Source organism: Octopus bimaculoides, chromosome 17, assembly GCF_001194135.2.
Source record: "Octopus bimaculoides isolate UCB-OBI-ISO-001 chromosome 17, ASM119413v2, whole genome shotgun sequence".
Taxonomy (NCBI): Eukaryota; Metazoa; Mollusca; class Cephalopoda; order Octopoda; family Octopodidae; genus Octopus; species Octopus bimaculoides.
Window position 1 is genome coordinate 7,404,537 of NC_068997.1, and position 6,489 is coordinate 7,411,025.

At 35.8% G+C, this 6,489-nt stretch overlaps 1 protein-coding gene and 1 long non-coding RNA gene across 2 annotated transcripts in view; both read right to left on the reverse strand.

Annotated features, from left to right (window-relative positions):
* Positions 1 to 6,489, reverse strand: part of LOC106874044 (uncharacterized) — a 138,799-nt gene that overhangs the window by 72,838 nt on the left and 59,472 nt on the right. The gene's annotated exons all lie outside the window — the stretch shown is intronic.
* LOC106874045 (uncharacterized) overlaps positions 1 to 6,489 on the reverse strand; it is a 16,983-nt gene that overhangs the window by 9,099 nt on the left and 1,395 nt on the right. The window contains exons 2-3 of the long non-coding RNA XR_001409959.2: positions 3,759 to 3,869; positions 2,561 to 2,754 (exon numbers count right to left, since the gene is read on the reverse strand). This is a non-coding gene — a long non-coding RNA (uncharacterized LOC106874045). The remainder of the gene's footprint in view (positions 1 to 2,560; positions 2,755 to 3,758; positions 3,870 to 6,489) is intronic.

Consider the following 6,489-nt stretch of genomic DNA (forward strand, 5'->3'; position numbering starts at 1 on the left):
ACACACACACACACACACACACACACACACACACACACACACACACACACACACACACACACACACACACATCACACAAGTACAACGATATACGCTAGGACATATAACATTGACAAAATAAAACAAACAACAAACAACTTTCGTCAGTAATGCAAAGGATTGATAAGAGTCAGTGAAATATTATCAACAAAAATGACATTAGTATAAAATGATAAATAATATATGAAACTAGTTTTCTAACTAACCAACTGGCTGATTAGTTAGTGAGTTAGCAACTTAATTAGTCTGCTAGCTTTATCGATAATTGAAACCAATAACGCCTCTTTCTTTTGATGATTCAAACATTCAATTTTTTTTTGTTGAAATTAAGTTAACTGTAAACATAATGATAAAACATTCCATAAACTCCATCTAAACACATGTACGTTACATATATTTAGACCTATTCACACATAAGTTACGCACACTTCTAACTACCTATATACACACACACACATACACATACACACATTTCACATTGTGGAACACATACATACAAGCATTAAACATATTCGTACCTTACACGCGCATATCACACATTTCCATGCAGATGCATAGATTTCACACGTGTTTCTACCCGTCCGCATATATTCGTAGTGATACCCACATACATTACACGTACTCGTAGTTTTACACACTTGCATTTTATATAGACTCATAACCATACACGATTACACACACACACACACACACACACACACATGTTTACGCACCTTAAATGCACTCGGAGTTATAAACCTGTATATTATATACGGGCTCTCCATGTTCATTTTCTTTCTTTCTTTCTTTCTTTCTTTCTTTCTTTCTTTCTTTCTCATTTTGCAATTTTCTCTCTTGTGTGTCAAAACTTTACCCAATTCCTTTTTTTTCTTTTATTATTTCCACAATTTTATTTTTACCTTTTTTTTTATTCGTTGCTTCTCTGCCTCATTCATCATTTTCGTTTCTCATGTTTCTTTGATTTTTCAACCTTCCTTCCTTCCTTCCTTCCTTCCTTCCTTCCTGTCCTTCCTTTTCTGCTTTTCCGTCATCTATTCCCTCTTTCCATTGTTCAATTCTCAGTTAAGAAATAAACCAGTGAGGCTAACAGGTTCACTTCGTTTTGAAATGTCTAAATTATTCTTCACCAATTCATTGATTACACATACGTGCACGCGCGCACACATAAATAAATAAATACATACATACATACATACATACATACATACATTCATACATACATACATTATTGGAGCAACAGGATACACACCAACCCGTCTGGAGCAAAATGTGGCAGAACTTGGCAGAGACCTCAAATCCTTAATTCATACGAATGATATCTGGGACTATAAAAAATGTGCAAGACCTTGTTGAGATTTAAAGGACGGTGAACGAAATAAGATGCTTTCCTTCACCAAATATAGGTGACCGGCCAAAATGTATTTTAAATTAACCAAAGAGAACATATATATGTATATATGTGTGTGTGTGTGTGAGTGTGTGTGTGCATGCGTGTGTGTGCGTGCGCGCGTGTGTGTATGTCTGTGTATAATTATATCCCTCATACACACACACACACGCACACACACACACACACACATCAATTATTGTAGTGTTATGTCTCCTTATAAAGACATCCCCTTGTAGAACGTAGAACAACTGGGCCAACTAAATGGTTCTGAGATAAATCTTTTATTCTTCGACACGGTACAGAATTGGTGTCAGCTGCCGAACAACCAAGATGAAGAGAAAATTACTGTGATATTACATGTGTCACACTGTCAGACTGTATAGCAAACTTTGGTCAAAATGGCGGATATCCTGTCTGCACGGCTTTATAGTCTTCACACACGCATTCTTGTGACTTTGGTTATAATTTCAGTCACGCACACACACTCATGCACTTTCACACACACACACACACACACACGCGGGCGCATGTAGACATACACGCACACACATGCACGCACACACACACGCTCACACTCACACGCACACGCATGCACACTCACACACGCACGCATGCACACACAAACACACATGCACACACATACAGTGAAATATTGATTAATCTGTTTGACCTGAAAGATGTTTCTTCCGGGTGTTTCCTCTGTAAGACATTTATTATGTTATGGGAGTGCTTAAACGAGAGGCCAGATTCTTGGAGAAAGTAATTTTCAAAACGTACACGTAATGTAAGGCCGATCTACACACAAACTCACACACACACACACAAACACACACACGCGCACGCACACACACATTTGTATATATATACATTATTGTTTTCTTTTTATCATTGGATTTCTCTGCCAAGTTTTCCAAACTCCTTGTCTTTCATCTGTCAGAGAGCGGCGAGCTTACGTCATTAACACATTCACTTCCCGCCTTACACGGTTCTGCCATTCCTTGATAATGTTTATGTCTTTTATATTATTCCGCGTCTAACATAAAACATGTACTTTAAGCTAACATTCTTCGTTATGCATTAAACATGAGTAATATTACTGGGTGGGCAGCACTATCTGCTCCGTTTACTTACCAGAATAAGAAGACTTTTTCTCTCTTAGTACAGAAACGGAGGCCGATTCTGTCGTCTCGTTTAATTGAGTCTCATAAATCATTCGTTCGTGGACGCAACACAATGTGAAGGCGTCGTCTTTATCATAGACTTTTCTTAGGTACCTCAGTCTTGCCTACCTCCGTTCCTTCCGCTCGAAAGCAAGATTTGAACAACTGTAAAGTAACGAATATCTCCTCAGTTACATAAGACACACACACACACACACACACACACACACACACACACACACACACACACACACACACACACACACACACACACACACACACACACACGCATATATATATATACCGGAATAAGCACATAAATGTGAAACAAGTCGGAAAAAAGTGTACTCAAATACCAAAGGTAGAGTAATATTCTTTATCTAAAAGCAGCAGAAATATAACAAAAGCTGTTACTCAAAGTTTCACGTTCCCGTTCGTATATGTGTATACGTGTATTTGTGCGTATATGTGTATATGTGAATATATGTATTTGTATGTACATTTATGTCTTACATATATATATGCCTGTATATGTATGTAACTATGTGCATGCATCTGTGTATTTTGATGTATATATGTATATTATAGATGGTCTAGTATGCGTATATACTGTTGTAAAATATGTATGTAATGCAGCGTGAAAATTTTAATTTAAATTTTAATGTATTAATTGACTTATATTTCGTATATAATTATTTGCAATATGTATTTTGAATCTACTCTTTGATTTAAGGTTTTCTTCGATTTTACAATAGGATGAATTTATATTGAATTCATTTATTTTGTCCATTGCATGCTTAAGACCGTTAATTGAAAGGACCAATGAAACAGATCCATTTTTAAAGGTGTATCCTTTAACCAGTTTTGATTACATCGTTATTTCTGTTCCATTTTAACAAAACTGTCCGACGAACGGGAACGTGAAACTCTGAGTAACAGCTTTTGTTATATTTCTGCTGCTTTTAGAGAAAGTATATATATGTATATATATATATATATATATATATATAGTGCAAATGTGTCGTAATAAGTTGTAATGAAATTTTAAAATCATTCACTCATATGAAAGGCAAGGTAATTAATTCATCAGTGTTTGAGATGTCACTGATCTTATGATTGCTTCTTAATGGCGTCATTTGGTATTTAAAGTTAAAAAAAATGAAGCTCACCTTCAAACACAAGACAATGCACTCAATGAGAAGATGTGTCTGAATGTCATTCGTAATTTAAACCAGCGAACTAATTCTGTTTAATTAATGTATTGCGGTGTTCTCTCCGGTCTTGATGAAAAATAATATTAAAGAAAAAGAAATAAATAATAATAAAAGGGAAAAACAAGAAAAAAGTTTTGACATTTATTTGAAGTATTTGACGTCACCAAATGTTGGTTTGTCAATTGGTGAAGAGAAATTAATCTTTGAGAAATCGTTGAAAATCTCATAATTTTGTTAAATGTCAACTCAGAGGAGTGTGTCACTTATAGGATTTGAAATAGAGATTGTTGAGAATATTGGTAATATCTTTGGGATTAGTAAAAAAAAAATCATACAAACACGGACGTCAATAATATAGACATGCATATATGAAATCAATCAATCACTAGATAATCAATTATCAGATATTCGATCACTTAACAAAGAACAATAGATTGATTTAGTCGTCAATGATGCAGTTGAATTAAATCAAATCAGAAAGCAAATGATAATTGATCCAGTGTGTGTCACGGTTGGCTGGGCAGGCATGAGATCGAGACAATAATCTCTTGATTAATATATTGTCTCGTTGTAAGTAAATACAGGGAGGTCGTGCATACTCCTAAGTGGCCTCGTGATATTACGAGGTTAAGTTTCGTAAAAGTAAGTTCAGCTTAATCAAATGTACACATGTATTGATTAAAATTGGTGTTTATAAACGGGAAAATGTATTTAAAAAATGTGTCTATGTTATTAGAAGCAGAAGTTTCTTGAATCGTAGCTCTAAGTTTCATATTTCCAACTGTTCATACGATCATAAAAAGGTAGCGTTTTAACAATATATAATTTACAAAATCAAAAACACATCAAGTTATGATTTCTTAACAGGACATCGGGATTTGATTAGTTACTTAATATTCGATTGGAAAATGCATTGAAATTTCATCTATTATGTGAACACATAATATACTTCTATTTGTTCATTAACATGTGTAAAGCATTGCAGTGGTGCCCTTATTAACAAATAAGTTATCGGACTCAACACAAAGACGGATACAATACAGATTCCAAATAACTCAGTTCTGTTTGAGACTATTAGAGAATCACAAATGTTTGGCTGCTGAATGAACCGGCAATCGGTCAGCATACTTCAGTTAGCCTTATTGCGAAGAAAGGTAACTTTTGCCAAATGGCTCTCAGTCTGAACAATTTCAGAATAACGGAAACAACCATTTACAATGACTTCTGCATCATCTCAAATCTTTCTCGCTCTCCCTTTCTCTCTCACTTCCTGACTTCCTCTCTCTCTTTCTCCTTAGTGACCACCACTGCTCTTCGGAACTGATGTCTTGTTCTTCCACTACTCAGACACACCAACACTCTTTTCACTCCACCCCCATTGCCACTTTCCTCATGTTCACCGCTATGTCTAGTTTTTCTTCCCAAAAACCTCAACCTTCGAGAATCTCCTCTGTTTTCTGCAATAATGACCCGCATTGGAACATTAACATCAGCTTCTCCAATCTTGTGCAAAACAAGACAAAACGTATATTTCTGTACAACCATTGTTATACAGTAATCCATTATAAACTTTAAGTCTGTCAGCGGGAAATTGGCTGGTGTTATCTGGCTGGAGATATTTTTCAACACGCTGAAGAATATCGGATGACATGACATTTAAAAATGGCGTTCAGTCATGGAGAACGATAAGAAAAGGAATTTTCAGAAGGAAACAAACAAAAACAAAAACAAAAACAAAAAGAATTGCTAAATTTGATAAAAAGAAAGAAAAACTTTAAAATTATTTGGCGTTGTTTTGTACCAGTTTTTTTTCGTCTTTAGTTCCTGTCTCTTATTACTTGTTTAGGCATGCATTCATATATACGTGTGTGTATTTTGTGTGTGTGCGTGTGTGTGTGTGTATGTGCGTATGTATGCGTGTGTGTGTTTGTTCCAAGTTGTAGGACAGTTTCGCGTCTGAAATTTTGCAGAGGGTGACATATGTTCCAGATATTTATAGCTTGTTAGTTTTTCTACGTTGTTGTTTAACCTGTTATCATCATCATCATCATCATCTTCATCATCATCATCAACAACAACAATAACAAACAATGTTAAAGTGTTATCCTTAATTTGTCTTGAAAGACGATGACGATGATGATGATGTGGCAGCCATTAGTTTCAGAGCGAATTCACCTAAAGTCCATCGTCTTTTTCCCGTTTAACTTTAACAGCGAGTTTTTGTTTCCTCCTACTTAAACAAGGAGAGAATCTTTTTTCCATTTTGAGTGTTCGTTTAGTTAAATGTGGGGCGGCAGTGGTGGTGAGTCTCAATGAAGTTTATCTCCTAAAAATATCAGTCTTAAATTGTGTCCCTTCTATCTTAAAAAAAAACAACTGATAGGACATTAGCGAATGAAGACCTGGTGGCTAAAAGAACCTTTTAGATTATTGCTTACTTGGGAGATAAACAACAACCACAACAACAACAGCAGCAGCAGCAGCAGCAGCGGCGGCGGCACTGCTTGCTATATGAAGGGCAGGATCTCTTTTCAATCTTACCCGATGAAAGCGTTGAGTTACCAGAATCGTTGCTACGCCGGAAACAATGCTTAGCGGCGTTTCATCCATCTTCAAATGCCTCCAAGGCCGACTTTGCCTTTTGTCCTTACAGGATCGATAAAATAAGTACCAGTTGAAGACTGGG